The sequence below is a fragment of the Lissotriton vulgaris genome, chromosome 8 (genome assembly GCF_964263255.1).
Source record: "Lissotriton vulgaris chromosome 8, aLisVul1.2, whole genome shotgun sequence".
NCBI lineage: Eukaryota > Metazoa > Chordata > Amphibia > Caudata > Salamandridae > Lissotriton > Lissotriton vulgaris.
Window position 1 is genome coordinate 546,068,816 of NC_141696.1, and position 23,980 is coordinate 546,092,795.

Sequence of the window (23,980 nt, forward strand, 5' to 3'; positions counted from 1 at the left end):
CTAAAGAAAAAGAATAAAAAGCTGTTCATAACAACATAAGAAACACATGTTGCATTTTTTCTCAAATGCTTATTCCCTTTGTGCAAATCGGAATGCCAAGCTGAATAACTGGGTCACAGATTCTGGCTAATTATCTTTCCCTTGAATGCAAGTAGCAATAAAAACTGCCTAATGCAGGACTAAAGCATTCCTTGCAAGCCTCTAACATCATAACATAACTGAGCTGCTGGTAGCAAGCTAAGCAATACCTTCCCAAAATGAGAAGTACATGTGCTAATCCGCTCAATCAGCGCTCGATCAGGCTCGATCAGGCGAGATATAGAAAAGGTGGAAAGGGTCCAAATGGCTGTCCCTTCCTTTTTAGGGTGGGTCCTTCTGACTATCATAGGATTGCTTGTATAAGTGGCCAGGGTCAGAGAAAAAACTTTCAACCCTTCTCAGTGTTCTATCCAGAAGCAGGCATTTTCTGTGCCTTTAATTTCAGGCTTTTCCCAGCAGTCTCTGTTCTGCCTATGTAAATTAACAAAAGCAGTGCTTATTCATCACTTACTCTAATGTCCTTACTGTCCAGAAAGCTCTGCCTAAGTATGCTTTTTTTCTTTTTCAGTGAAATTCTAAATGTTTTTTCTGCCCAGTCTATGGCAGTAGAATGCTGCTTATGATGCCACATTTTGTTGAATCACCAAGGTACAACTACAGAGGAATATATGAGTCTGAACGACATGGAACTCTTAGCTAACACATCACAATGTGTGATGCTTGCCAACCAAGCACTAGATTCTGGAGCGCTGATGATCAGAACATTCTGCTCCTGAAGGAAAGGAAAGACAGCTTGATGGAAAATAAAGTCTCAGTTTATATTAACGCTCTCTCTCTCCCAATATCTATCTATCTATCTATCTATCTATCTATCTATCTATCTATCTATCTATCTATCTATCTATCTATCTATCTATCTATCTATCTATCTATCTATCTATCTATCTATCTATCTATCTATCTATCTATCTATCTATCTATCTATCTATCTATCTATCTATCTATCTATCTATCTATCTATCTATCTATCTATCTATCTATCTATCTATCTATCTATCTATCCATCCATCCATCCATCCATCCATCCATCCATCCATCCATCTATCTATCTATCTATCTATCTATCTATCTATCTATCTATCTATCTATCTATCTATCTATCTATCTATCTATCTATCTATCTATCTATCTATCTATCTATCTATCTTTATATATGGATACCTGCGTACACATACATATAGATATGCCATGCATTCCTTTAGATTTGTTCCAACCTCTTACCATTTATTTGAGAATCCCTACTTTTCAAGTGACTGCAAATGAAGTCATTTCCGGCACTTTTTGGCCGGTGCAAGGTAACAAAAACACATGACAACTTTTAATAAAAATCATTGGTCTCTTTATTAACGCGCACTGTCAAACATGGGGCTTTCACACGTCAGGTAAACATGATAACCAATATACAACAGAAGCAGATGTAGATTGCTTATCAATGCCGGGATAGAACAGTTGTGAATTGAGTAGAAGAAGGGCCCCTGAATTGATACTTATTATATACAGCCTGTAAGATAGTGAAAAATGCAGGCTAGGAAAGGAGATGCAAATATCAATGTATTAGAAAAATACATAAAGAGGAGTGATTTGCTTTTATTCATTCAAGGCTAGAAAAAATCAACATACTATTGCAAGCATTCATACACCACCAAATAGAAATAAACAATTCTGACATTAAACGTAAAGGTGACGATGCATTTGTATCATCACCTTGAGAAGGGTCACCGAGGAATTGAGCCCAGGGCTTCTGCACTTAAACACCAGAAACACTCCACTAAACTAAGATGCCTGTTGGTGCCAACAATTCCCAAAGTTAATGCATGTTCTAGGTGAGCAATGAACAGAATGCAGGGCTCTTTTCAAAGCGAGGTCTGTGAATCAACAGATACATCCACATGCCAATTACTTTAGTGTTTTTAAGAGAATTCACTTTCTTGGAACGAGTCTGCATGAAACCATCTTCAGGGCCTGGACAATTTCATGGCAAAACGGCACCTCTCAACATTGCAGCCAAGACAATATAACAACTGTTTCTGCCCGGTTTCGAACCGGGGACCTTTCGCGTGTGAGGCAAACGTGATAACCACTACACTACAGAAACAGATGTCTACAGTTGATTCTTCTGTGATGAAACTTCTCAAAACAGGCTATTCCAAGGCCTCTGGTTTTAGATTTCTTTCATGCAACCTTCCCAGACAGCCCTAGCTGAACGCTTGTATATGCCATGCAAGTTCAGCATTTTTGCAAAATGCTTAAAGAGAAATGTTTCCTATTTGCTCAGGCAGGGCAAGGTTAAAAGCATGAGACTCTAGCAAATATTCATCCACTACTGCAAAGAGAAAATTGATATTGGCTTTGAAATGCATACTTCAATACTACTTTAAAAAAGCACCAATGAAAGGGCTCGTCCGGGATTTGAACCCGGGACCTCTCGCACCCAAAGCGAGAATCATACCCCTAGACCAACGAGCCTTCGAAAGGCCTGCACCTCTGAAAAGCTAATACCAGCTCTAAGCACGCAATGAAGATCATGCTGGGGACTTTTTCATGCTTGGTCTGTGAATACACATGAAATTCAGTGTCAACTTACCCTTTCTCAAATGATATCACTATCATTTATAAGTGTCCCCTTTTATTTTGTCCCAGCATTGGACACGTCTTACAGGAAGTCAGCACTTATTTATCTATTTCTGCAGTGGCTAGACCCTAAAGAGAAAGAATAAAAAGCTGTTCATAACAACATAAGAAACACATGTTGCATTTTTTCTCAAATGCTTATTCCCTTTGTGCAAATCGGAATGCCAAGCTGAATAACTGGGTCACAGATTCTGGCTAATTATCTTTCCCTTGAATGCAAGTAGCAATAAAAACTGCCTAATGCAGGACTAAAGCATTCCTTGCAAGCCTCTAACATCATAACATAACTGAGCTGCTGGTAGCAAGCTAAGCAATACCTTCCCAAAATGAGAAGTACATGTGCTAATCCGCTCAATCAGCGCTCGATCAGGCTCGATCAGGCGAGATATAGAAAAGGTGGAAAGGGTCCAAATGGCTGTCCCTTCCTTTTTAGGGTGGGTCCTTCTGACTATCATAGGATTGCTTGTAGGAGTGGCAGGGTCAGAGAAAAAACTTTCAACCCTTCTTAGTGTTCTATCCAGAAGCAGGCATTTTCTGTGCCTTTAATGTCAGGCTTTTCCCAGCAGTCTCTGTTCTGCCTATGTAAATTAACAAAAGCAGTGCTTATTCATCACTTACTCTAATGTCCTTACTGTCCAGAAAGCTCTGCCTAAGTATGCTTTTTTTCTTTTTCAGTGAAATTCGAAATGTTTTTTCTGCCCAGTCTATGGCAGTAGAATGCTGCTTATGATGCCACATTTTGTTGAATCACCAAGGTACAACTACAGAGGAATATATGAGTCTGAACGACATGGAACTCTTAGCTAACACATCACAATGTGTGATGCTTGCCAACCAAGCACTAGATTCTGGAGCGCTGATGATCAGAACATTCTGCTCCTGAAGGAAAGGAAAGACAGCTTGATGGAAAATAAAGTCTCAGTTTATATTAACGCTCTCTCTCTCCCAATATCTATCTATCTATCTATCTATCTATCTATCTATCTATCTATCTATCTATCTATCTATCTATCTATCTATCTATCTATCTATCTATCTATCTATCTATCTATCTATCTATCTATCTATCTATCTATCTATCTATCTATCTATCTATCTATCTATCTATCTATCTATCTATCTATCTATCTATCCATCCATCCATCCATCCATCCATCCATCCATCCATCCATCCATCCATCCATCTATCTATCTATCTATCTATCTATCTATCTATCTATCTATCTATCTATCTATCTATCTATCTATCTATCTATCTATCTATCTATCTATCTATCTATCTATCTATCTATCTATCTATCTATCTATCTATCTATCTATCTATCTATCTATCTATCTATCTTTATATATGGATACCTGCGTACACATACATATAGATATGCCATGCATTCCTTTAGATTTGTTCCAACCTCTTACCATTTATTTGAGAATCCCTACTTTTCAAGTGACTGCAAATGAAGTCATTTCCGGCACTTTTTGGCCGGTGCAAGGTAACAAAAACACATGACAACTTTTAATAAAAATCATTGGTCTCTTTATTAACGCGCACTGTCAAACATGGGGCTTTCACACGTCAGGTAAACATGATAACCAATATACAACAGAAGCAGATGTAGATTGCTTATCAATGCCGGGATAGAACAGTTGTGAATTGAGTAGAAGAAGGGCCCCTGAATTGATACTTATTATATACAGCCTGTAAGATAGTGAAAAATGCAGGCTAGGAAAGGAGATGCAAATATCAATGTATTAGAAAAATACATAAAGAGGAGTGATTTGCTTTTATTCATTCAAGGCTAGAAAAAATCAACATACTATTGCAAGCATTCATACACCACCAAATAGAAATAAACAATTCTGACATTAAACGTAAAGGTGACGATGCATTTGTATCATCACCTTGAGAAGGGTCACCGAGGAATTGAGCCCAGGGCTTCTGCACTTAAACACCAGAAACACTCCACTAAACTAAGATGCCTGTTGGTGCCAACAATTCCCAAAGTTAATGCATGTTCTAGGTGAGCAATGAACAGAATGCAGGGCTCTTTTCAAAGCGAGGTCTGTGAATCAACAGATACATCCACATGCCAATTACTTTAGTGTTTTTAAGAGAATTCACTTTCTTGGAACGAGTCTGCATGAAACCATCTTCAGGGCCTGGACAATTTCATGGCAAAACGGCACCTCTCAACATTGCAGCCAAGACAATATAACAACTGTTTCTGCCCGGTTTCGAACCGGGGACCTTTCGCGTGTGAGGCAAACGTGATAACCACTACACTACAGAAACAGATGTCTACAGTTGATTCTTCTGTGATGAAACTTCTCAAAACAGGCTATTCCAAGGCCTCTGGTTTTAGATTTCTTTCATGCAACCTTCCCAGACAGCCCTAGCTGAACGCTTGTATATGCCATGCAAGTTCAGCATTTTTGCAAAATGCTTAAAGAGAAATGTTTCCTATTTGCTCAGGCAGGGCAAGGTTAAAAGCATGAGACTCTAGCAAATATTCATCCACTACTGCAAAGAGAAAATTGATATTGGCTTTGAAATGCATACTTCAATACTACTTTAAAAAAGCACCAATGAAAGGGCTCGTCCGGGATTTGAACCCGGGACCTCTCGCACCCAAAGCGAGAATCATACCCCTAGACCAACGAGCCTTCGAAAGGCCTGCACCTCTGAAAAGCTAATACCAGCTCTAAGCACGCAATGAAGATCATGCTGGGGACTTTTTCATGCTTGGTCTGTGAATACACATGAAATTCAGTGTCAACTTACCCTTTCTCAAATGATATCACTATCATTTATAAGTGTCCCCTTTTATTTTGTCCCAGCATTGGACACGTCTTACAGGAAGTCAGCACTTATTTATCTATTTCTGCAGTGGCTAGACCCTAAAGAGAAAGAATAAAAAGCTGTTCATAACAACATAAGAAACACATGTTGCATTTTTTCTCAAATGCTTATTCCCTTTGTGCAAATCGGAATGCCAAGCTGAATAACTGGGTCACAGATTCTGGCTAATTATCTTTCCCTTGAATGCAAGTAGCAATAAAAACTGCCTAATGCAGGACTAAAGCATTCCTTGCAAGCCTCTAACATCATAACATAACTGAGCTGCTGGTAGCAAGCTAAGCAATACCTTCCCAAAATGAGAAGTACATGTGCTAATCCGCTCAATCAGCGCTCGATCAGGCTCGATCAGGCGAGATATAGAAAAGGTGGAAAGGGTCCAAATGGCTGTCCCTTCCTTTTTAGGGTGGTTCCTTCTGACTATCATAGGATTGCTTGTATAAGTGGCCAGGGTCAGAGAAAAAACTTTCAACCCTTCTCAGTGTTCTATCCAGAAGCAGGCATTTTCTGTGCCTTTAATTTCAGGCTTTTCCCAGCAGTCTCTGTTCTGCCTATGTAAATTAACAAAAGCAGTGCTTATTCATCACTTACTCTAATGTCCTTACTGTCCAGAAAGCTCTGCCTAAGTATGCTTTTTTTCTTTTTCAGTGAAATTCGAAATGTTTTTTCTGCCCATTCTATGGCAGTAGAATGCTGCTTATGATGCCACATTTTGTTGAATCACCAAGGTACAACTACAGAGGAATATATGAGTCTGAACGACATGGAACTCTTAGCTAACACATCACAATGTGTGATGCTTGCCAACCAAGCACTAGATTCTGGAGCGCTGATGATCAGAACATTCTGCTCCTGAAGGAAAGGAAAGACAGCTTGATGGAAAATAAAGTCTCAGTTTATATTAACGCTCTCTCTCTCCCAATATCTATCTATCTATCTATCTATCTATCTATCTATCTATCTATCTATCTATCTATCTATCTATCTATCTATCTATCTATCTATCTATCTATCTATCTATCTATCTATCTATCTATCTATCTATCTATCTATCTATCTATCTATCTATCTATCTATCTATCTATCTATCTTTATATATGGATACCTGCGTACACATACATATAGATATGCCATGCATTCCTTTAGATTTGTTCCAACCTCTTACCATTTATTTGAGAATCCCTACTTTTCAAGTGACTGCAAATGAAGTCATTTCCGGCACTTTTTGGCCGGTGCAAGGTAACAAAAACACATGACAACTTTTAATAAAAATCATTGGTCTCTTTATTAACGCGCACTGTCAAACATGGGGCTTTCACATGTCAGGTAAACATGATAACCAATATACAACAGAAGCAGATGTAGATTGCTTATCAATGCCGGGATAGAACAGTTGTGAATTGAGTAGAAGAAGGGCCCCTGAATTGATACTTATTATATACAGCCTGTAAGATAGTGAAAAATGCAGGCTAGGAAAGGAGATGCAAATATCAATGTATTAGAAAAATACATAAAGAGGAGTGATTTGCTTTTATTCATTCAAGGCTAGAAAAAATCAACATACTATTGCAAGCATTCATACACCACCAAATAGAAATAAACAATTCTGACATTAAACGTAAAGGTGACGATGCATTTGTATCATCACCTTGAGAAGGGTCACCGAGGAATTGAGCCCAGGGCTTCTGCACTTAAACACCAGAAACACTCCACTAAACTAAGATGCCTGTTGGTGCCAACAATTCCCAAAGTTAATGCATGTTCTAGGTGAGCAATGAACAGAATGCAGGGCTCTTTTCAAAGCGAGGTCTGTGAATCAACAGATACATCCACATGCCAATTACTTTAGTGTTTTTAAGAGAATTCACTTTCTTGGAACGAGTCTGCATGAAACCATCTTCAGGGCCTGGACAATTTCATGGCAAAACGGCACCTCTCAACATTGCAGCCAAGACAATATAACAACTGTTTCTGCCCGGTTTCGAACCGGGGACCTTTCGCGTGTGAGGCAAACGTGATAACCACTACACTACAGAAACAGATGTCTACAGTTGATTCTTCTGTGATGAAACTTCTCAAAACAGGCTATTCCAAGGGCCTCTGGTTTTAGATTTCTTTCATGCAACCTTCCCAGACAGCCCTAGCTGAACGCTTGTATATGCCATGCAAGTTCAGCATTTTTGCAAAATGCTTAAAGAGAAATGTTTCCTATTTGCTCAGGCAGGGCAAGGTTAAAAGCATGAGACTCTAGCAAATATTCATCCACTACTGCAAAGAGAAAATTGATATTGGCTTTGAAATGCATACTTCAATACTACTTTAAAAAAGCACCAATGAAAGGGCTCGTCCGGGATTTGAACCCGGGACCTCTCGCACCCAAAGCGAGAATCATACCCCTAGACCAACGAGCCTTCGAAAGGCCTGCACCTCTGAAAAGCTAATACCAGCTCTAAGCACGCAATGAAGATCATGCTGGGGACTTTTTCATGCTTGGTCTGTGAATACACATGAAATTCAGTGTCAACTTACCCTTTCTCAAATGATATCACTATCATTTATAAGTGTCCCCTTTTATTTTGTCCCAGCATTGGACACGTCTTACAGGAAGTCAGCACTTATTTATCTATTTCTGCAGTGGCTAGACCCTAAAGAGAAAGAATAAAAAGCTGTTCATAACAACATAAGAAACACATGTTGCATTTTTTCTCAAATGCTTATTCCCTTTGTGCAAATCGGAATGCCAAGCTGAATAACTGGGTCACAGATTCTGGCTAATTATCTTTCCCTTGAATGCAAGTAGCAATAAAAACTGCCTAATGCAGGACTAAAGCATTCCTTGCAAGCCTCTAACATCATAACATAACTGAGCTGCTGGTAGCAAGCTAAGCAATACCTTCCCAAAATGAGAAGTACATGTGCTAATCCGCTCAATCAGCGCTCGATCAGGCTCGATCAGGCGAGATATAGAAAAGGTGGAAAGGGTCCAAATGGCTGTCCCTTCCTTTTTAGGGTGGGTCCTTCTGACTATCATAGGATTGCTTGTACGAGTGGCCAGGGTCAGAGAAAAAACTTTCAACCCTTCTCAGTGTTCTATCCAGAAGCAGGCATTTTCTGTGCCTTTAATTTCAGGCTTTTCCCAGCAGTCTCTGTTCTGCCTATGTAAATTAACAAAAGCAGTGCTTATTCATCACTTACTCTAATGTCCTTACTGTCCAGAAAGCTCTGCCTAAGTATGCTTTTTTTCTTTTTCAGTGAAATTCTAAATGTTTTTTCTGCCCAGTCTATGGCAGTAGAATGCTGCTTATGATGCCACATTTTGTTGAATCACCAAGGTACAACTACAGAGGAATATATGAGTCTGAACGACATGGAACTCTTAGCTAACACATCACAATGTGTGATGCTTGCCAACCAAGCACTAGATTCTGGAGCGCTGATGATCAGAACATTCTGCTCCTGAAGGAAAGGAAAGACAGCTTGATGGAAAATAAAGTCTCAGTTTATATTAACGCTCTCTCTCTCCCAATATCTATCTATTTATCTATCTATCTATCTATCTATCTATCTATCTATCTATCTATCTATCTATCTATCTATCTATCTATCTATCTATCTATCTATCTATCTATCTATCTATCTATCTATCTATCTATCTATCTATCTATCTATCTATCTATCTATCTATCTTTATATATGGATACCTGCGTACACATACATATAGATATGCCATGCATTCCTTTAGATTTGTTCCAACCTCTTACCATTTATTTGAGAATCCCTACTTTTCAAGTGACTGCAAATGAAGTCATTTCCGGCACTTTTTGGCCGGTGCAAGGTAACAAAAACACATGCCAACTTTTAATACAAATCATTGGTCTCTTTATTAACGCGCACTGTCAAACATGGGGCTTTCACACGTCAGGTAAACATGATAACCAATATACAACAGAAGCAGATGTAGATTGCTTATCAATGCCGGGATAGAACAGTTGTGAATTGAGTAGAAGAAGGGCCCCTGAATTGATACTTATTATATACAGCCTGTAAGATAGTGAAAAATGCAGGCTAGGAAAGGAGATGCAAATATCAATGTATTAGAAAAATACATAAAGAGGAGTGATTTGCTTTTATTCATTCAAGGCTAGAAAAAATCAACATACTATTGCAAGCATTCATACACCACCAAATAGAAATAAACAATTCTGACATTAAACGTAAAGGTGATGATGCATTTGTATCATCACCTTGAGAAGGGTCACCGAGGAATTGAGCCCAGGGCTTCTGCACTTAAACACCAGAAACACTCCACTAAACTAAGATGCCTGTTGGTGCCAACAATTCCCAAAGTTAATGCATGTTCTAGGTGAGCAATGAACAGAATGCAGGGCTCTTTTCAAAGCGAGGTCTGTGAATCAACAGATACATCCACATGCCAATTACTTTAGTGTTTTTAAGAGAATTCACTTTCTTGGAACGAGTCTGCATGAAACCATCTTCAGGGCCTGGACAATTTCATGGCAAAACAGCACCTCTCAACATTGCAGCCAAGACAATATAACAACTGTTTCTGCCCGGTTTCGAACCGGGGACCTTTCGCGTGTGAGGCAAACGTGATAACCACTACACTACAGAAACAGATGTCTACAGTTGATTCTTCTGTGATGAAACTTCTCAAAACAGGCTATTCCAAGGGCCTCTGGTTTTAGATTTCTTTCATGCAACCTTCCCAGACAGCCCTAGCTGAACGCTTGTATATGCCATGCAAGTTCAGCATTTTTACTAAATGCTTAAAGAGAAATGTTTCCTATTTGCTCAGGCAGGGCAAGGTTAAAAGCATGAGACTCTAGCAAATATTCATCCACTACTGCAAAGAGAAAATTGATATTGGCTTTGAAATGCATACTTCAATACTACTTTAAAAAAGCACCAATGAAAGGGCTCGTCTGGGATTTAAACCCGGGACCTCTCGCACCCAAAGCGAGAATCATACCCCTAGACCAACGAGCCTTCGAAAGACCCGCACCTCTGAAAAGCTAATACCAGCTCTAAGCACGCAATGAAGATCATGCTGGGGACTTTTTCATGCTTGGTCTGTGAATACACATGAAATTCAGTGTCAACTTACCCTTTCTCAAATGATATCACTATCATTTATAAGTGTCCCCTTTTATTTTGTCCCAGCATTGGACACGTCTTACAGGAAGTCAGCACTTATTTATCTATTTCTGCAGTGGCTAGACCCTAAAGAGAAAGAATAAAAAGCTGTTCATAACAACATAAGAAACACATGTTGCATTTTTTCTCAAATGCTTATTCCCTTTGTGCAAATCGGAATGCCAAGCTGAATAACTGGGTCACAGATTCTGGCTAATTATCTTTCCCTTGAATGCAAGTAGCAATAAAAACTGCCTAATGCAGGACTAAAGCATTCCTTGCAAGCCTCTAACATCATAACATAACTGAGCTGCTGGTAGCAAGCTAAGCAATACCTTCCCAAAATGAGAAGTACATGTGCTAATCCGCTCAATCAGCGCTCGATCAGGCGAGATATAGAAAAGGTGGAAAGGGTCCAAATGGCTGTCCCTTCCTTTTTAGGGTGGGTCCTTCTGACTATCATAGGATTGCTTGTATAAGTGGCCAGGGTCAGAGAAAAAACTTTCAACCCTTCTCAGTGTTCTATCCAGAAGCAGGCATTTTCTGTGCCTTTAATTTCAGGCTTTTCCCAGCAGTCTCTGTTCTGCCTATGTAAATTAACAAAAGCAGTGCTTATTCATCACTTACTCTAATGTCCTTACTGTCCAGAAAGCTCTGCCTAAGTATGCTTTTTTTCTTTTTCAGTGAAATTCTAAATGTTTTTTCTGCCCAGTCTATGGCAGTAGAATGCTGCTTATGATGCCACATTTTGTTGAATCACCAAGGTACAACTACAGAGGAATATATGAGTCTGAACGACATGGAACTCTTAGCTAACACATCACAATGTGTGATGCTTGCCAACCAAGCACTAGATTCTGGAGCGCTGATGATCAGAACATTCTGCTCCTGAAGGAAAGGAAAGACAGCTTGATGGAAAATAAAGTCTCAGTTTATATTAACGCTCTCTCTCTCCCAATATCTATCTATCTATCTATCTATCTATCTATCTATCTATCTATCTATCTATCTATCTATCTATCTATCTATCTATCTATCTATCTATCTATCTATCTATCTATCTATCTATCTATCTATCTATCTATCTATCTATCTATCTATCTATCTATCTATCTATCTATCTATCTATCTATCTATCTATCTATCTATCTATCTATCTTTATATATGGATACCTGCGTACACATACATATAGATATGCCATGCATTCCTTTAGATTTGTTCCAACCTCTTACCATTTATTTGAGAATCCCTACTTTTCAAGTGACTGCAAATGAAGTCATTTCCGGCACTTTTTGGCCGGTGCAAGGTAACAAAAACACATGCCAACTTTTAATACAAATCATTGGTCTCTTTATTAACGCGCACTGTCAAACATGGGGCTTTCACACGTCAGGTAAACATGATAACCAATACACAACAGAAGCAGATGTAGATTGCTTATCAATGCCAGGATAGAATAGTTGTGAATTGAGTAATAGAAGGGCCCCTGAATTGATACTTATTATATACAGCCTGTAAGATAGTGAAAATGCAGGCTAGGAAAGGAGATGCAAATATCAATGTATTAGAAAAATACATAAAGAGGAGTGATTTGCTTTTATTCATTCAAGGCTAGAAAAAATCAACATACTATTGCAAGCATTCATACACCACCAAATAGAAATAAACAATTCTGACATTAAACGTAAAGGTGACGATGCATTTGTATCATCACCTTGAGAAGGGTCACCGAGGAATTGAGCCCAGGGCTTCTGCACTTAAACACCAGAAACACTCCACTAAACTAAGATGCCTGTTGGTGCCAACAATTCCCAAAGTTAATGCATGTTCTAGGTGAGCAATGAACAGAATGCAGGGCTCTTATGAAAGCGAGGTCTGTGAATCAACAGATACATCCACATGCCAATTACTTTAGTGTTTTTAAGAGAATTCACTTTCTTGGAATGAGTCTGCATGAAACCATCTTCAGGGCCTGGACAATTTCATGGCAAAACGGCACCTCTCAACATTGCAGCCAAGACAATATAAAAACTGTTTCTGCCCGGTTTCGAACCGGGGACCTTTTGCGTGTGAGGCGAACGTGATAACCACTACACTACAGAAACAGATGTCTACAGTTGATTCTTCTGTGATGAAACTTCTCAAAACAGGCTATTCCAAGGGCCTCTGGTTTTAGATTTCTTTCATGCAACCTTCCCAGACAGCCCTAGCTGAACGCTTGTATATGCCATGCAAGTTCAGCATTTTTGCAAAATGCTTAAAGAGAAATGTTTCCTATTTGCTCAGGCAGGGCAAGGTTAAAAGCATGAGACTCTAGCAAATATTCATCCACTACTGCAAAGAGAAAATTGATATTGGCTTTGAAATGCATACTTCAATACTACTTTAAAAAAGCACCAACGAAAGGGCTCGTCCGGGATTTGAACCCGGGACCTCTCGCACCCAAAGCGAGAATCATACCCCTAGACCAACGAGCCTTCGAAAGGCCTGCACCTCTGAAAAGCTAATACCAGCTCTAAGCACGCAATGAAGATCATGCTGGGGACTTTTTCATGCTTGGTCTGTGAATACACATGAAATTCAGTGTCAACTTACCCTTTCTCAAATGATATCACTATCATTTATAAGTGTCCCCTTTTATTTTGTCCCAGCATTGGACACGTCTTACAGGAAGTCAGCACTTATTTATCTATTTCTGCAGTGGCTAGACCCTAAAGAGAAAGAATAAAAAGCTGTTCATAACAACATAAGAAACACATGTTGCATTTTTTCTCAAATGCTTATTCCCTTTGTGCAAATCGGAATGCCAAGCTGAATAACTGGGTCACAGATTCTGGCTAATTATCTTTCCCTTGAATGCAAGTAGCAATAAAAACTGCCTAATGCAGGACTAAAGCATTCCTTGCAAGCCTCTAACATCATAACATAACTGAGCTGCTGGTAGCAAGCTAAGCAATACCTTCCCAAAATGAGAAGTACATGTGCTAATCCGCTCAATCAGGCTCGATCAGGCGAGATATAGAAAAGGTGGAAAGGGTCCAAATGGCTGTCCCTTCCTTTTTAGGGTGGGTCCTTCTGACTATCATAGGATTGCTTGTATAAGTGGCCAGGGTCAGAGAAAAAACTTTCAACCCTTCTCAGTGTTCTATCCAGAAGCAGGCATTTTCTGTGCCTTTAATTTCAGGCTTTTCCCAGCAGTCTCTGTTCTGCCTATGTAAATTAACAAAAGCAGTGCTTATTCATCACTTACTCTAATGTCCTTACTGTCCAGAAAGCTCTGCCTAAGTATGCTTTTTTTCTTTTTCAGTGAAATTCTAAATGTTTTTTCTGCCCAGTCTATGGCAGTAGAATGCTGCTTATGATGCCACATTTTGTTGAATCACCAAGGTACAACTACAGAGGAATATATGAGTCTGAACGACATGGAACTCTTAGCTAACACATCACAATGTGTGATGCTTGCCAACCAAGCACTAGATTCTGGAGCGCTGATGATCAGAACATTCTGCTCCTGAAGGAAAGGAAAGACAGCTTGATGGAAAATAAAGTCTCAGTTTATATTAACGCTCTCTCTCTCCCAATATCTATCTATCTATCTATCTATCTATCTATCTATCTATCTATCTATCTATCTATCTATCTATCTATCTATCTATCTATCTATCTATCTATCTATCTATCTATCTATCTATCTATCTATCTATCTATCTATCTTTATATATGGATACCTGCGTACACATACATATAGATATGCCATGCATTCCTTTAGATTTGTTCCAACCTCTTACCATTTATTTGAGAATCCCTACTTTTCAAGTGACTGCAAATGAAGTCATTTCCGGCACTTTTTGGCCGGTGCAAGGTAACAAAAACACATGCCAACTTTTAATACAAATCATTGGTCTCTTTATTAACGCGCACTGTCAAACATGGGGCTTTCACACGTCAGGTAAACATGATAACCAATACACAACAGAAGCAGATGTAGATTGCTTATCAATGCCAGGATAGAATAGTTGTGAATTGAGTAATAGAAGGGCCCCTGAATTGATACTTATTATATACAGCCTGTAAGATAGTGAAAAATGCAGGCTAGGAAAGGAGATGCAAATATCAATGTATTAGAAAAATACATAAAGAGGAGTGATTTGCTTTTATTCATTCAAGGCTAGAAAAAATCAACATACTATTGCAAGCATTCATACACCACCAAATAGAAATAAACAATTCTGACATTAAACGTAAAGGTGACGATGCATTTGTATCATCACCTTGAGAAGGGTCACCGAGGAATTGAGCCCAGGGCTTCTGCACTTAAACACCAGAAACACTCCACTAAACTAAGATGCCTGTTGGTGCCAACAATTCCCAAAGTTAATGCATGTTCTAGGTGAGCAATGAACAGAATGCAGGGCTCTTATGAAAGCGAGGTCTGTGAATCAACAGATACATCCACATGCCAATTACTTTAGTGTTTTTAAGAGAATTCACTTTCTTGGAATGAGTCTGCATGAAACCATCTTCAGGGCCTGGACAATTTCATGGCAAAATGGCACCTCTCAACATTGCAGCCAAGACAATATAACAACTGTTTCTGCCCGGTTTCGAACCGGGGACCTTTCGCGTGTGAGGCGAACGTGATAACCACTACACTACAGAAACAGATGTCTACAGTTGATTCTTCTGTGATGAAACTTCTCAAAACAGGCTATTCCAAGGGCCTCTGGTTTTAGATTTCTTTCATGCAACCTTCCCAGACAGCCCTAGCTGAACGCTTGTATATGCCATGCAAGTTCAGCATTTTTGCAAAATGCTTAAAGAGAAATGTTTCCTATTTGCTCAGGCAGGGCAAGGTTAAAAGCATGAGACTCTAGCAAATATTCATCCACTACTGCAAAGAGAAAATTGATATTGGCTTTGAAATGCATACTTCAATACTACTTTAAAAAAGCACCAATGAAAGGGCTCGTCCGGGATTTGAACCCGGGACCTCTCGCACCCAAAGCGAGAATCATACCCCTAGACCAACGAGCCTTCGAAAGGCCCGCACCTCTGAAAAGCTAATACCAGCTCTAAGCACGCAATGAAGATCATGCTGGGGACTTTTTCATGCTTGGTCTGTGAATACACATGAAATTCAGTGTCAACTTACCCTTTCTCAAATGATATCACTATCATTTATAAGTGTCCCCTTTTATTTTGTCCCAGCATTGGACACGTCTTACAGGAAGTCAGCACTTATTTATCTATTTCTGCAGTGGCTAGACACTAAAGAAAAAGAATAAAAAGCTGTTCATAACAACATAAGAAACACATGTTGCATTTTTTCTCAAATGCTTATTCCCTTTGTGCAAATCGGAATGCCAAGCTGAATAACTGGGTCACAGATTCTGGCTAATTATCTTTCCCTTGAATGCAAGTAGCAATAAAAACTGCCTAATGCAGGACTAAAGCATTCCTTGCAAGCCTCTAACATCATAACATAACTGAGCTGCTGGTAGCAAGCTAAGCAATACCTTCCCAAAATGAGAAGTACATGTGCTAATCCGCTCAATCAGCGCTCGATCAGGCTCGATCAGGCTCGATCAAGAAAAGGTGGAAAGGGTCCAAATGGCTGTCCCTTCCTTTTTAGGGTGGGTCCTTCTGACTATCATAGGATTGCTTGTATAAGTGGCCAGGGTCAGAGAAAAAACTTTCAACCCTTCTCAGTGTTCTATCCAGAAGCAGGCATTTTCTGTGCCTTTAATTTCAGGCTTTTCCCAGCAGTCTCTGTTCTGCCTATGTAAATTAACAAAAGCAGTGCTTATTCATCACTTACTCTAATGTCCTTACTGTCCAGAAAGCTCTGCCTAAGTATGCTTTTTTTCTTTTTCAGTGAAATTCTAAATGTTTTTTCTGCCCAGTCTATGGCAGTAGAATGCTGCTTATGATGCCACATTTTGTTGAATCACCAAGGTACAACTACAGAGGAATATATGAGTCTGAACGACATGGAACTCTTAGCTAACACATCACAATGTGTGATGCTTGCCAACCAAGCACTAGATTCTGGAGCGCTGATGATCAGAACATTCTGCTCCTGAAGGAAAGGAAAGACAGCTTGATGGAAAATAAAGTCTCAGTTTATATTAACGCTCTCTCTCTCCCAATATCTATCTATCTATCTATCTATCTATCTATCTATCTATCTATCTATCTATCTATCTATCTATCTATCTATCTATCTATCTATCTATCTATCTATCTATCTATCTATCTATCTATCTATCTATCTATCTATCTATCTATCTATCTATCTATCTATCTATCTATCTATCTATCTATCTATCTATCTATCTATCTATCTATCTATCTATCTATCTATCTATCTATCTTTATATATGGATACCTGCGTACACATACATATAGATATGCCATGCATTCCTTTAGATTTGTTCCAACCTCTTACCATTTATTTGAGAATCCCTACTTTTCAAGTGACTGCAAATGAAGTCATTTCCGGCACTTTTTGGCCGGTGCAAGGTAACAAAAACACATGACAACTTTTAATAAAAATCATTGGTCTCTTTATTAACGCGCACTGTCAAACATGGGGCTTTCACACGTCAGGTAAACATGATAACCAATATACAACAGAAGCAGATGTAGATTGCTTATCAATGCCGGGATAGAACAGTTGTGAATTGAGTAGAAGAAGGGCCCCTGAATTGATACTTATTATATACAGCCTGTAAGATAGTGAAAAATGCAGGCTAGGAAAGGAGATGCAAATATCAATGTATTAGAAAAATACATAAAGAGGAGTGATTTGCTTTTATTCATTCAAGGCTAGAAAAAATCAACATACTATTGCAAGCATTCATACACCACCAAATAGAAATAAACAATTCTGACATTAAACGTAAAGGTGACGATGCATTTGTATCATCACCTTGAGAAGGGTCACCGAGGAATTGAGCCCAGGGCTTCTGCACTTAAACACCAGAAACACTCCACTAAACTAAGATGCCTGTTGGTGCCAACAATTCCCAAAGTTAATGCATGTTCTAGGTGAGCAATGAACAGAATGCAGGGCTCTTTTCAAAGCGAGGTCTGTGAATCAACAGATACATCCACATGCCAATTACTTTAGTGTTTTTAAGAGAATTCACTTTCTTGGAACGAGTCTGCATGAAACCATCTTCAGGGCCTGGACAATTTCATGGCAAAACGGCACCTCTCAACATTGCAGCCAAGACAATATAACAACTGTTTCTGCCCGGTTTCGAACCGGGGACCTTTCGCGTGTGAGGCAAACGTGATAACCACTACACTACAGAAACAGATGTCTACAGTTGATTCTTCTGTGATGAAACTTCTCAAAACAGGCTATTCCAAGGGCCTCTGGTTTTAGATTTCTTTCATGCAACCTTCCCAGACAGCCCTAGCTGAACGCTTGTATATGCCATGCAAGTTCAGCATTTTTGCAAAATGCTTAAAGAGAAATGTTTCCTATTTGCTCAGGCAGGGCAAGGTTAAAAGCATGAGACTCTAGCAAATATTCATCCACTACTGCAAAGAGAAAATTGATATTGGCTTTGAAATGCATACTTCAATACTACTTTAAAAAAGCACCAATGAAAGGGCTCGTCCGGGATTTGAACCCGGGACCTCTCGCACCCAAAGCGAGAATCATACCCCTAGACCAACGAGCCTTCGAAAGGCCTGCACCTCTGAAAAGCTAATACCAGCTCTAAGCACGCAATGAAGATCATGCTGGGGACTTTTTCATGCTTGGTCTGTGAATACACATGAAATTCAGTGTCAACTTACCCTTTCTCAAATGATATCACTATCATTTATAAGTGTCCCCTTTTATTTTGTCCCAGCATTGGACACGTCTTACAGGAAGTCAGCACTTATTTATCTATTTCTGCAGTGGCTAGACCCTAAAGAGAAAGAATAAAAAGCTGTTCATAACAACATAAGAAACACATGTTGCATTTTTTCTCAAATGCTTATTCCCTTTGTGCAAATCGGAATGCCAAGCTGAATAACTGGGTCACAGATTCTGGCTAATTATCTTTCCCTTGAATGCAAGTAGCAATAAAAACTGCCTAATGCAGGACTAAAGCATTCCTTGCAAGCCTCTAACATCATAACATAACTGAGCTGCTGGTAGCAAGCTAAGCAATACCTTCCCAAAATGAGAAGTACATGTGCTAATCCGCTCAATCAGCGCTCGATCAGGCTCGATCAGGCGAGATATAGAAAAGGTGGAAAGGGTCCAAATGGCTGTCCCTTCCTTTTTAGGGTGGGTCCTTCTGACTATCATAGGATTGCTTGTATAAGTGGCCAGGGTCAGAGAAAAAACTTTCAACCCTTCTCAGTGTTCTATCCAGAAGCAGGCATTTTCTGTGCCTTTAATTTCAGGCTTTTCCCAGCAGTCTCTGTTCTGCCTATGTAAATTAACAAAAGCAGTGCTTATTCATCACTTACTCTAATGTCCTTACTGTCCAGAAAGCTCTGCCTAAGTATGCTTTTTTTCTTTTTCAGTGAAATTCGAAATGTTTTTTCTGCCCAGTCTATGGCAGTAGAATGCTGCTTATGATGCCACATTTTGTTGAATCACCAAGGTACAACTACAGAGGAATATATGAGTCTGAACGACATGGAACTCTTAGCTAACACATCACAATGTGTGATGCTTGCCAACCAAGCACTAGATTCTGGAGCGCTGATGATCAGAACATTCTGCTCCTGAAGGAAAGGAAAGACAGCTTGATGGAAAATAAAGTCTCAGTTTATATTAACGCTCTCTCTCTCCCAATATCTATCTATCTATCTATCTATCTATCTATCTATCTATCTATCTATCTATCTATCTATCTATCTATCTATCTATCTATCTATCTATCTATCTATCTATCTATCTATCTATCTATCTATCTATCTATCTATCTATCTATCTATCTATCTATCTATCTATCTATCTATCTATCTATCCATCCATCCATCCATCCATCCATCCATCCATCCATCCATCCATCCATCCATCCATCCATCCATCTATCTATCTATCTATCTATCTATCTATCTATCTATCTATCTATCTATCTATCTATCTATCTATCTATCTATCTATCTATCTATCTATCTATCTATCTATCTATCTATCTATCTATCTATCTATCTATCTATCTATCTATCTATCTATCTATCTATCTATCTATCTATCTATCTATCTTTATATATGGATACCTGCGTACACATACATATAGATATGCCATGCATTCCTTTAGATTTGTTCCAACCTTTTACCATTTATTTGAGAATCCCTACTTTTCAAGTGACTGCAAATGAAGTTATTTCCGGCACTTTTTGGCCGGTGCAAGGTAACAAAAACACATGACAACTTTTAATAAAAATCATTGGTCTCTTTATTAATGCGCACTGTCAAACATGGGGCTTTCACACGTCAGGTAAACATGATAACCAATATACAACAGAAGCAGATGTAGATTGCTTATCAATGCCGGGATAGAACAGTTGTGAATTGAGTAGAAGAAGGGCCCCTGAATTGATACTTATTATATACAGCCTGTAAGATAGTGAAAAATGCAGGCTAGGAAAGGAGATGCAAATATCAATGTATTAGAAAAATACATAAAGAGGAGTGATTTGCTTTTATTCATTCAAGGCTAGAAAAAATCAACATACTATTGCAAGCATTCATACACCACCAAATAGAAATAAACAATTCTGACATTAAACGTAAAGGTGATGATGCATTTGTATCATCACCTTGAGAAGGGTCACCGAGGAATTGAGCCCAGGGCTTCTGCACTTAAACACCAGAAACACTCCACTAAACTAAGATGCCTGTTGGTGCCAACAATTCCCAAAGTTAATGCATGTTCTAGGTGAGCAATGAACAGAATGCAGGGCTCTTTTCAAAGCGAGGTCTGTGAATCAACAGATACATCCACATGCCAATTACTTTAGTGTTTTTAAGAGAATTCACTTTCTTGGAACGAGTCTGCATGAAACCATCTTCAGGGCCTGGACAATTTCATGGCAAAACAGCACCTCTCAACATTGCAGCCAAGACAATATAACAACTGTTTCTGCCCGGTTTCGAACCGGGGACCTTTCGCGTGTGAGGCAAACGTGATAACCACTACACTACAGAAACAGATGTCTACAGTTGATTCTTCTGTGATGAAACTTCTCAAAACAGGCTATTCCAAGGGCCTCTGGTTTTAGATTTCTTTCATGCAACCTTCCCAGACAGCCCTAGCTGAACGCTTGTATATGCCATGCAAGTTCAGCATTTTTGCAAAATGCTTAAAGAGAAATGTTTCCTATTTGCTCAGGCAGGGCAAGGTTAAAAGCATGAGACTCTAGCAAATATTCATCCACTACTGCAAAGAGAAAATTGATATTGGCTTTGAAATGCATACTTCAATACTACTTTAAAAAAGCACCAATGAAAGGGCTCGTCTGGGATTTGAACCCGGGACCTCTCGCACCCAAAGCGAGAATCATACCCCTAGACCAACGAGCCTTCGAAAGACCCGCACCTCTGAAAAGCTAATACCAGCTCTAAGCACGCAATGAAGATCATGCTGGGGACTTTTTCATGCTTGGTCTGTGAATACACATGAAATTCAGTGTCAACTTACCCTTTCTCAAATGATATCACTATCATTTATAAGTGTCCCCTTTTATTTTGTCCCAGCATTGGACACGTCTTACAGGAAGTCAGCACTTATTTATCTATTTCTGCAGTGGCTAGACCCTAAAGAGAAAGAATAAAAAGCTGTTCATAACAACATAAGAAACACATGTTGCATTTTTTCTCAAATGCTTATTCCCTTTGTGCAAATCGGAATGCCAAGCTGAATAACTGGGCCACAGATTCTGGCTAATTATCTTTCCCTTGAATGCAAGTAGCAATAAAAACTGCCTAATGCAGGACTAAAGCATTCCTTGCAAGCCTCTAACATCATAACATAACTGAGCTGCTGGTAGCAAGCTAAGCAATACCTTCCCAAAATGAGAAGTACATGTGCTAATCCGCTCAATCAGCGCTCGATCAGGCTCGATCAGGCGAGATATAGAAAAGGTGGAAAGGGTCCAAATGGCTGTCCCTTCCTTTTTAGGGTGGGTCCTTCTGACTATCATAGGATTGCTTGTACGAGTGGCCAGGGTCAGAGAAAAAACTTTCAACCCTTCTCAGTGTTCTATCCAGAAGCAGGCATTTTCTGTGCCTTTAATTTCAGGCTTTTCCCAGCAGTCTCTGTTCTGCCTATGTAAATTAACAAAAGCAGTGCTTATTCATCACTTACTCTAATGTCCTTACTGTCCAGAAAGCTCTGCCTAAGTATGCTTTTTTTCTTTTTCAGTGAAATTCTAAATGTTTTTTCTGCCCAGTCTATGGCAGTAGAATGCTGCTTATGATGCCACATTTTGTTGAATCACCAAGGTACAACTACAGAGGAATATATGAGTCTGAACGACATGGAACTCTTAGCTAACACATCACAATGTGTGATGCTTGCCAACCAAGCACTAGATTCTGGAGCGCTGATGATCAGAACATTCTGCTCCTGAAGGAAAGGAAAGACAGCTTGATGGAAAATAAAGTCTCAGTTTATATTAACGCTCTCTCTCTCCCAATATCTATCTATCTATCTATCTATCTATCTATCTATCTATCTATCTATCTATCTATCTATCTATCTATCTATCTATCTATCTATCTATCTATCTATCTATCTATCTATCTATCTATCTATCTATCTATCTATCTATCTTTATATATGGATACCTGCGTACACATACATATAGATATGCCATGCATTCCTTTAGATTTGTTCCAACCTCTTACCATTTATTTGAGAATTCCTACTTTTCAAGTGACTGCAAATGAAGTCATTTCCGGCACTTTTTGGCCGGTGCAAGGTAACAAAAACACATGCCAACTTTTAATACAAATCATTGGTCTCTTTATTAACGCGCACTGTCAAACATGGGGCTTTCACACGTCAGGTAAACATGATAACCAATACACAACAGAAGCAGATGTAGATTGCTTATCAATGCCAGGATAGAATAGTTGTGAATTGAGTAATAGAAGGGCCCCTGAATTGATACTTATTATATACAGCCTGTAAGATAGTGAAAAATGCAGGCTAGGAAAGGAGATGCAAATATCAATGTATTAGAAAAATACATAAAGAGGAGTGATTTGCTTTTATTCATTCAAGGCTAGAAAAAATCAACATACTATTGCAAGCATTCATACACCACCAAATAGAAATAAACAATTCTGACATTAAACGTAAAGGTGACGATGCATTTGTATCATCACCTTGAGAAGGGTCACCGAGGAATTGAGCCCAGGGCTTCTGCACTTAAACACCAGAAACACTCCACTAAACTAAGATGCCTGTTGGTGCCAACAATTCCCAAAGTTAATGCATGTTCTAGGTGAGCAATGAACAGAATGCAGGGCTCTTATGAAAGCGAGGTCTGTGAATCAACAGATACATCCACATGCCAATTACTTTAGTGTTTTTAAGAGAATTCACTTTCTTGGAATGAGTCTGCATGAAACCATCTTCAGGGCCTGGACAATTTCATGGCAAAACGGCACCTCTCAACATTGCAGCCAAGACAATATAACAACTGTTTCTGCCCGGTTTCATACCGGGGACCTTTCGCGTGTGAGGCGAACGTGATAACCACTACACTACAGAAACAGATGTCTACAGTTGATTCTTCTGTGATGAAACTTCTCAAAACAGGCTATTCCAAGGGCCTCTGGTTTTAGATTTCTTTCATGCAACCTTCCCAGACAGCCCTAGCTGAACGCTTGTATATGCCATGCAAGTTCAGCATTTTTGCAAAATGCTTAAAGAGAAATGTTTCCTATTTGCTCAGGCAGGGCAAGGTTAAAAGCATGAGACTCTAGCAAATATTCATCCACTACTGCAAAGAGAAAATTGATATTGGCTTTGAAATGCATACTTCAATACTACTTTAAAAAAGCACCAATGAAAGGGCTCATCCGGGATTTGAACCCGGGACCTCTCGCACCCAAAGCGAGAATCATACCCCTAGACCAACGAGCCTTCGAAAGGCCCGCACCTCTGAAAAGCTAATACCAGCTCTAAGCACGCAATGAAGATCATGCTGGGGACTTTTTCATGCTTGGTCTGTGAATACACATGAAATTCAGTGTCAACTTACCCTTT

At 39.2% G+C, this 23,980-nt stretch overlaps 15 non-coding genes across 15 annotated transcripts; all 15 read right to left on the reverse strand.

The window, feature by feature from the left end:
- Window positions 1–2,121: 2,121 nt before the first annotated feature.
- TRNAV-CAC (transfer RNA valine (anticodon CAC)) lies at window positions 2,122–2,194 on the reverse strand. The gene has a single exon. It is a non-coding gene; the product is annotated as a tRNA-Val (tRNA).
- A 299-nt stretch (window positions 2,195–2,493) lies between these two features.
- Window positions 2,494–2,565, reverse strand: TRNAP-UGG (transfer RNA proline (anticodon UGG)). Its single transcript has one exon. It is a non-coding gene; the product is annotated as a tRNA-Pro (tRNA).
- Window positions 2,566–4,947: 2,382 nt separating this feature from the next.
- TRNAV-CAC (transfer RNA valine (anticodon CAC)) lies at window positions 4,948–5,020 on the reverse strand. Its single transcript has one exon. It is a non-coding gene; the product is annotated as a tRNA-Val (tRNA).
- Window positions 5,021–5,319: 299 nt separating this feature from the next.
- TRNAP-UGG (transfer RNA proline (anticodon UGG)) lies at window positions 5,320–5,391 on the reverse strand. Its single transcript has one exon. It is a non-coding gene; the product is annotated as a tRNA-Pro (tRNA).
- A 2,159-nt stretch (window positions 5,392–7,550) lies between these two features.
- Window positions 7,551–7,623, reverse strand: TRNAV-CAC (transfer RNA valine (anticodon CAC)). Its single transcript has one exon. It is a non-coding gene; the product is annotated as a tRNA-Val (tRNA).
- Window positions 7,624–7,923: 300 nt separating this feature from the next.
- TRNAP-UGG (transfer RNA proline (anticodon UGG)) lies at window positions 7,924–7,995 on the reverse strand. The gene has a single exon. It is a non-coding gene; the product is annotated as a tRNA-Pro (tRNA).
- A 2,151-nt stretch (window positions 7,996–10,146) lies between these two features.
- Window positions 10,147–10,219, reverse strand: TRNAV-CAC (transfer RNA valine (anticodon CAC)). Its single transcript has one exon. It is a non-coding gene; the product is annotated as a tRNA-Val (tRNA).
- A 2,552-nt stretch (window positions 10,220–12,771) lies between these two features.
- Window positions 12,772–12,844, reverse strand: TRNAV-CAC (transfer RNA valine (anticodon CAC)). The gene has a single exon. It is a non-coding gene; the product is annotated as a tRNA-Val (tRNA).
- A 300-nt stretch (window positions 12,845–13,144) lies between these two features.
- On the reverse strand, window positions 13,145–13,216 carry TRNAP-UGG (transfer RNA proline (anticodon UGG)). Its single transcript has one exon. It is a non-coding gene; the product is annotated as a tRNA-Pro (tRNA).
- Window positions 13,217–15,328: 2,112 nt separating this feature from the next.
- On the reverse strand, window positions 15,329–15,401 carry TRNAV-CAC (transfer RNA valine (anticodon CAC)). Its single transcript has one exon. It is a non-coding gene; the product is annotated as a tRNA-Val (tRNA).
- Window positions 15,402–15,701: 300 nt separating this feature from the next.
- TRNAP-UGG (transfer RNA proline (anticodon UGG)) lies at window positions 15,702–15,773 on the reverse strand. The gene has a single exon. It is a non-coding gene; the product is annotated as a tRNA-Pro (tRNA).
- Window positions 15,774–17,988: 2,215 nt separating this feature from the next.
- Window positions 17,989–18,061, reverse strand: TRNAV-CAC (transfer RNA valine (anticodon CAC)). Its single transcript has one exon. It is a non-coding gene; the product is annotated as a tRNA-Val (tRNA).
- Window positions 18,062–18,361: 300 nt separating this feature from the next.
- TRNAP-UGG (transfer RNA proline (anticodon UGG)) lies at window positions 18,362–18,433 on the reverse strand. Its single transcript has one exon. It is a non-coding gene; the product is annotated as a tRNA-Pro (tRNA).
- A 2,407-nt stretch (window positions 18,434–20,840) lies between these two features.
- TRNAV-CAC (transfer RNA valine (anticodon CAC)) lies at window positions 20,841–20,913 on the reverse strand. The gene has a single exon. It is a non-coding gene; the product is annotated as a tRNA-Val (tRNA).
- A 2,872-nt stretch (window positions 20,914–23,785) lies between these two features.
- On the reverse strand, window positions 23,786–23,857 carry TRNAP-UGG (transfer RNA proline (anticodon UGG)). Its single transcript has one exon. It is a non-coding gene; the product is annotated as a tRNA-Pro (tRNA).
- Window positions 23,858–23,980: the final 123 nt, after the last annotated feature.